A 7,947-nucleotide genomic window follows, 5' to 3' on the forward strand; every position below is an offset into this window, starting at 1 on the left:
CCGGGTGAGGCAGATCAGTTGCCGGCTTCCAGATGGCTGCTCACTGCGGCTGCTGGCCGCTCACGCTGGCTGCTGGCAACACACGGTAGCCCATGGCAACCCACTGCAGCAGGGGCTGCAGCCTACACCGTCACCTGAGACTCACAGCAGCCCAGCTCCAGGTTGAGCTGTTGTTCAGCATCTTAGCTGTAGAGGGCAGTGTCACTGGCCCTTGTATGTGGCATCGAACCGGGGCCCTCTGGCATCCCAAGCCAGCTCTTAACCAATGCGCCACTCGGCCAGCCCATATTTAATATATTTTTAATTAACATAAACTATACCCACTTTACAAATACTTGATGAAAGCTTTTAAAATGGGGATAATAATGCTAGCTACCTCGTAAGGTTGCAGTGAGAATAAGACTTAATCACTTAGATAGTGCCTGGCACATACAAAGGACACAAGAAATGCTAGCAATAATTATTATTCTTTCAGTAGACAGACTTTTAAAATATAGATTTTAGTATACGAGTACATATTTTGCTAACATAGCATGCATTGCCCCCCTTCATTAATATTTTTTGTAATATGACTTTTAAGTGACTGTATAATATACTTTAGTCAATAATTCATACATTAATACACTAAAGAATTTTAACAATTAAACTGTAATGAATTATTAATTAGTACAATAAATAAACCTCTATATTAAACATTTAGATTGCTTACATTTTTTCAGTATAATAATGCTGCAATATGCTTTATGCATATCTATGTTTCCTTCCTTAAGTGCTACACCTACAGGTAGATCTAATAGGTAAAAAAAAAATCAATGATTTTCAGTCTCAAAACGTTAGTCAATATATGATAAATTCTTCTCCTACTGTCTCAGCAAACCCACAGAAATGTTAGAATATTTTTTAAAAGTTAAAAATATAGTCTTGCTGAAAACAAAAAGGGAATTCTCTATGGACCAAATCTGTGAGACTTCTCTGGGGAAAGGAAACAGATGGGAAGCTGCAGAGATAATGCCAACCACCATCATAACATGGCAAATGGAAGAGCAAATCCTCTCAGAGGAGATGAGTGCACAACCGAGAGTCATCAAACATGAGGCAAGCTACACCATGAAAGGTTTAACAAACCCACAAACTGATGGACTTAAATTAAATTCATGAGGAGAATTACTAGAACATTCTGTAAATAATTTTAAAACAAATGTTATAGTATTTCACATCCTCAAAGAGCTAAAGAAGGAAACCTCATTCATGAATAATATACAATTTTGAGAAATACCCAATTAGATATCTTGAATATAAAAACAGTTGTTGAATAAACTCAACAGATGACTGAATGATAGCACACACTCAAATGAAGAGCCAGTTAGTAAGTTGGAAGGCCTAGTTGAGTAATTTCACTCAAAACACAGAGCAAAGAAATAATAAGAGGAGGGATGAAATAGAACGAAGAGGCAATAATGACCAAGACTTTCTCAGAACTGGAAAACAAATAAGCCCACTATTGGTCCACTGAGTAACAAGCAGGATAAAATTCTGAATACACACCACTAAACAAACTGGAAAAACTTCAGAATATCAAGAATAAAGACAAGTCTTAGAAGCTTCCAGAAAAATCTAGATTATCTGAAAGGAATGTGTATTAGACTGATAATCGGACATCTCATCACAAATGCCAGATGCAAAAGTTAAGGGAAAATAAGTTTGAACCCAGAATATTATTTTCAGCTTAGGTACCTTTCAACAGTGAGGATTAAAAAAAGAGACTTAGACATTCAAAGAGCCACTCAGAGACTCTCTGAAAGAAATAAGGAAATAGTTCCTGAATAAGAACTAACCTAAAAGGAAGTACTGAGGTACAAGAAGCAATAGTGGGCAAATAAATGAAGAAAATACATTGATGCTAGATAAACACAGATTAAAAATGGATGCTAATAACAAATGAAACAAAAATGCTAGAAGATAAAACCATGAAAAATTATGTTCTTTTTGTGAAGCGGGGATGTGAGGGGGTTGTTGCAAGATCAAAGAAAGTAAAGCAGAAGCAAACTACGTAAGTTCTTCACAGGGAGGATATCAATACTAATTAAATTTGGACTGTTAAAAATAAATTCAAGAACTGTGTTGAAAATGTAAACTATCAAAAAGAAAACAAGTAGAACAAAGAAAACGGTGCTAGCTTCAATTAAAAAGAAAAACGGAAAAATAAGATGTGAAAGATATGAAGAGAAACAAAATTACTAAGATGACAACAAAAAGGCCAAATATGTTAAAAATCACAAAAAAAGATGAATGTGTTAATCTTATTAAAAGACAGACTCTCAGAATGCATTACAAGCAAAACCTACCTATGTTAGTTTTAAATATGAGACCCACTTAAATCACACAAAATATCTTTGAACGGTTGAATGAAGAGATGTGAAAAGACATACCAGCAAATGCAAGACACATTCGTATGCAACAAAATAGAATTTAATATGAAAACCAATAAGAGACAAAGAGAAATATTTTATATGGATAGAACAATTTTACCACAAACATCTAATTGAATTATTGATTTAATAATATTAATATTATTGACTTAATAGGCACAAGAAGTAAAAATCCCAATTAGAGAAGTATACAAAAGAAATTGTAAAAGAACAGCTGAAGATCTTACTAAAGCTGCACGCCACACATCCCCACCTCTTACTCTCAGCATACCAAGTCCATAAGTTGTATAGATGAATTCAACAAAACTTTCAAGGGGATGCTATAGTATTACTTTCAAGGTAATTTCTATAGTATACTAACAGTTCCAGAGCAAGAAAAATAAGGGAAGCTAGCTATACAACCTTTTTTTTTTTTAGATTAGTATAACCTTGACACGTAAAAAAAGAAACTCAAGGCCAAAAGCAAACTCCAGGTATAAAAGCAAAAATAATTAAGTGAAAATATGCAGCAGTAGACTAAAAGTATATTACCAATGTAGGGTTTATCCCTGGAATATCCCAAAAGTTTAACATTGGAAAGTTTCTCAATGTAAATTCCTATGTTAACAGATAAATGGAGGAAAACTATCATCTCAGATGCAGAAAAATAAAATTATGTAAAAAAGTATTCAATGAACAACTATATTAGGGAGAGGAAGGAAGAAGGCATACTCTGAGTAAACTAGTAATAAAAGAGAACTTCTTTAACCTGATAAAGACTATCTACTAAAACCGAGCAGCAAATATCATAATGATGAAACATGAGAAGTATTTTCATGAGAAGTCAGACCACAGGATGAGGACACTTGCCACCACTGCTCTTATTGAATATTGTACTGGAAGTCTTAGAGAAATGCAGCAAAACAAAGAGACCTAAAGATTGTAAAGAAGAGAAAAATCTGGTAGAATAAAAAAAACAAAAAACAAAATAAAGTTAAAAGCTAAGCAAAGAGTTGGAAGAAAATGCAACATTTTAACAGTAGTAACAAAAAAAAGACATAGCTATAGAAACTGAAGCAATTTTTATAAATTATATAGGAGACACTGTATCCAAGACACATAAAGAACTCCTTAATTAAGAAAAAGATGACTAGGGCCTGCTGAATGGCTCAGTTTGGTTAAGAGCGCAAATTCTGAGCAACAGGGTTGCCGGTTTGATTCCCACATGGGATGGTGGGCTATGCCCACCCACAACTAAGATTGAACATGGCATCTTGAGCTGAGCTGCCCTGGGCTGTCGATGGGCGGCCGGATGGCTCAGTGGTTAGACCGTGTGCTCTTAGCAACAAGGTTTCTGGTTCAACTCCCACATGGGATGGTGGGCTATGCCCACCTGCAACTAAGATTGAACACGGCACCTTGAGCTGGGCATCCGTGAGCTGCTGATGGGTGTCCGCATGGTGACTGGACTTGGAGCTGAGCTAACTGCGCCCTCCGCAACTAAGATTGAAGGACAACAACTTGGCTGCTCCACTTCCCCAATAAAATCTTAAAAAGAAAAAAAAAAAAAAAGACCACAGAAAAATAAGTACTTTAAAAAAGAAATTTTAGAACTTTACATAAAATATAGTTTAATAAACATGGATACTGTAACCTTACTAGTAATCTGAGAAATTAAAAAAAAATGAGTATCATTTTAATCCATCAGATGGGCAAAAAGTAAGAAGATAATATCTTGTGTTGATCTAGATTATAGGGAAACTAAATTCCAACACTACTTGTGGGATGTGTAAATTAGTAGGAGTATTTTGAAGACAAATTTGGCAAGACCTATTAAGATTAAAAATGTTCACAACTTAAAACCAAGCAATTCTACCTTTAGGTATATATCTTGAGAAACAGCAATTGTATACAAGAAAACACATATAAGCATTCCCCTGCAGCATTGTGTTTAAGGTGAAAAATTGGAAAAACCTAATGTCCATCAAGAGAACGCCAAATAAAATGTGCTATATACACATCAAAAATAGAATTTAGTATGAAAATCAGTGAGATATACAAGGTGGAATAAAAAAATACAGTGAATGTTTAAATTAAAAAAAATTCTCACAGTAAAAGACACATTGCCATTAATCCCCCTCAATATACTCCTCGCTTCGAACACACTTATCCCATCATTCTTGCCACTTTCTGAAGCAGTTCTGGAAGTCCTCTTTCATGTCTTGAGTTGCGTGGTTGTGGCTGCCTTGATGTCCTGAATTGATTCAAAATGTTTACTTTTCATGGTCATTTTGACTTTGGGGAAGAGCCAGAAGTTGCACAGTGCTAGATCCATTAAATAAGGTAAATGAGGACACAGTAATGTTTTTATTTGCCAGAAATTGCCGTATACCAGAAGTGATGTGTGACACGGACCCTTTCCATTATGATCACAAAATCCGGTGAATACTGCTGCCGAGTGCCATCCAACGGAAAGGTAGGGATCTTCAATACAGGAAGCGGCAAGTCAAACCTTAGTAACAGTGTGTGACACGTTTCAACTTGTTCGGTGCAGTCAGTTGGATGTGAGCTACGGTTGAGAGGTGTGTTTCAAAGTGTGCTGTAAATCACCCTCCATCATGACCACACTCCGTGTCACACATCGCTTCTGATATATGGCAATTTCTGTCAAATGAAAACATTACGGTGTGTCCTCATCCACCCTATTCACCGGCTTGGCACCATGTGACTTCTGGCTCTTGTCCAAAGTCAAAATGTTTGAGGACATCGAGGCAGCCCCGACAGCGCAACTCAAGACATTCATGAAAGAGGACTTCCAGAACGGCTTCAGAAAGTGGCAAGAACGATGGGATAAATGTGTTCGAAGCAAGGGTGAGTATTTTGAGGGGGATTAATGGCAATGTGTCTTTTACTGTAATAAGTTTTTTTATTTAAACATTCACTGTATTTTCTGATCATACCTCGTATATTTTAATTCAGTCATACACTGGAACACTATACAGCAGTAAAACAAATGAGCCATAAATAACATAATGAGCTGTAAATAACATGTATACATTGTAAAAACATTGTCAAGTGAGAAATTACAGAATTATATAAATAGTATAGTACTATTTCCCTTTTTAAAAAATTACAAATGCATATATACACCTATTGTAAGTATAAAAAAGGACTTGAAGACTCTGGCACCAGTCTTTGTTGTGGAGTAGAGGGAGCCAGAGGGAATTCAGGGATTGTGGATTGTTCTCTTTATCAGCAAAGCTCTAATTTTGAAAAAGGGTACTTTATTTAAAAATTAAGTATATAATTTTCAAAAGGGGATTGTGCATTTTAAAGCTTTCTGGAGCATATTGCCAAACTGCTTTCCAAGAAAGGTTCTGTAATACCAATTTCTACTCAGTAAAAGCTTCTTTTTAAAGAAAGCTCTCACCAGTGTTCATACCTTCTAAAAGTTGAAAAACAACTAAATTTATAAAAGACACGTTTACTAGAGAAAATTTGCCAAATGGCATAAAGACAATTTAAATCACTCATAATTGCATCATCTTGATACAACTAGTGTTAATATATTGGAGTGTAACAGGGATTTTAAAATTTGTATCTTCTTTTCCCTTCCCACTTTTTCATTTGGCAGAAAAATAGTCAATTTCACTTCAATTTATGGTCCCTTTCATTTTAAAAACAGGCTCTTACAAAACTGACCATTCCTCTCTGTTCCTCATGTTTTAATTATGACGGTAATGAACATTTCTTGAGTATAAACCATGTACCTGGCACACTTGTAAATACTTCATTTGTTCTTATTCTGCATAACAATCAGATAAATTAGCATGCCTGTTTTACAAGTGAGGCAATTAAAGCACGACAACGTAAGTGGCAGAAATGAAAAATAAGGAAACAGGAAGTACGGTTTCAGAGCACACGTATTTTGATTATTCCACTCTACCACTTCAGCTACCTCTTTTCTTGTTCTTATTCATGAATACATACACAACTCATTCCAGGTTTCCACATGCCAAAGTGCACAGTAAATTACATACTGTTCCTTACTTTAATTACGCATTGGGTAATTACTTACTGGGTAGTGGTTAATGAGAGTCTGGTGCTCTGAGGATCTGATCTCAACTCTGTGATCTTGGATAGATGATTTTACTTGTGTAGTCTTACCTGTGAAATGGGTGAGTGGTTAAACCTTCAAGTTCTGCTTCTGGATTTTATACTGCAGTCCATTTCCTGCAGCCCCTTTTACAGCCTCGGGTTCCCAGCTGCTTAGGAATCACATCACATTAAGGTGTACAACGCGAGATAGACTGCACTAGGAGTTGAGAACTCAGTGCGCCCGCAGTCCCCTCTCCAGCCCAGGACTGCACGTGGGTGAAAGGAGATAGGAGGTTGCAAGGGCTAGGATCCACGCGGCTGAGCTCCGCCCCGTTCCCAGGTCCTGGGCCGGAGGACCCGCCGGGGGCCACCTACGGCTGTGCCTAGGCTACACGCTCCACTGCGTTTTCCACGCCGCCCGCTAGACCTGAGGGTTGTACTCCGCCCGCTCCGTTAGCGAGGCTGGGTTTCCCAGGTGGTCAGGCTCCTCTCCGATTCTACTCCACCAAGACTCCACGGCACTAGGTGCCCCCTGGCCAGGAAGTACTTCACCATTTACTAGCTCTCTCCTCGGCAACAACTGTCACCCTGAGCCTCATCCGGGGAGGGACGACCACCCAATCTATAACATTCAGGTCTACCAAAGGCGAACCCTAAATGGGAGGAGTCGGACACCAACGGATCCCACCGCCTGGCTGGGTGCCCATTGGTTGCACACCCCGGGTCCACGCCCTAGAACTCCGTGCCCATACCGCGGGTAACGCGACGGCGCCGGAGCGCGCTGCCTCCCGATTGGCTGTCAGCGTTCTCGGGTTGTCTCGCGCTCTCTGGCTGGACCAATGGGGATACCCGCAGTCGAGAGCCGGCATCGCTGGAGTGGTGGCGCAGCTGTTTCCTCCGGTAGGTGTTGGGCTGCCATCTTGTGTGTGGCGGAGACTGGGCTTCTTGGCGGTTAAAAGCTTGCTTAGCGGCTCAAGGTGTAGAGGAGTCCTGGGGGAGCTGTGGAGGAGGGGCCTGAGGGTCTTCTCATTTCTCTGAAAGGGAAAGGTCTTCCTGGCCTGATTCTCAGCCCTCGATAGAGCGATGATGAATGGTGGTGGTAGTGGTGGGAATCCCAGGCTTCGGTTTGTTCGTCATTGTTTAATGCTTGGCGGGGGCTCTGATGCCTTACACTGACTCCTTGAATTCTGGGAGCAATTCCAATCATCTTTGTCTCAAAGATTCTGACTGTCCGCCTCCTTTGCTAACAAAGGAGGTTGGCTGATCGACTGCCTGGTTCAGAAAGGAACAAGGCTAGTAATTAGTGGAAGCAAGAGAGAGCGGGAGATGCCTCACCATGATCTTCAGGTTCGAAAGAGACGTCTTCATTTTCTGTAGATTGGGAGGGAGTGGCTGCTAAAGTGTTTGCTCTCTAGGTATCCTCTGACTAAGGCCATTTGGT

At 39.2% G+C, this 7,947-nt stretch overlaps 1 protein-coding gene across 3 annotated transcripts in view; it reads left to right on the forward strand.

Moving 5' to 3' along the window:
- The first annotated feature begins 7,346 nt into the window (after window positions 1–7,346).
- Window positions 7,347–7,947, forward strand: part of CAB39L (calcium binding protein 39 like) — a 149,373-nt gene continuing 148,772 nt past the window's right edge. For 2 of the 3 annotated variants that reach the window (XM_019650867.1, XM_019650869.1), the window contains exon 1: window positions 7,347–7,406. The gene's annotated coding sequence lies outside the window, so the exon portion shown is untranslated. Of the gene's footprint in view, window positions 7,407–7,435; window positions 7,854–7,947 lie in introns of those variants that run through there. The other variant, XM_019650868.1, reaches the window with a different exon arrangement.

Source organism: Hipposideros armiger, unplaced genomic scaffold (genome assembly GCF_001890085.2).
Source record: "Hipposideros armiger isolate ML-2016 unplaced genomic scaffold, ASM189008v1 scaffold_148, whole genome shotgun sequence".
Classification (NCBI taxonomy): domain Eukaryota; kingdom Metazoa; phylum Chordata; class Mammalia; order Chiroptera; family Hipposideridae; genus Hipposideros; species Hipposideros armiger.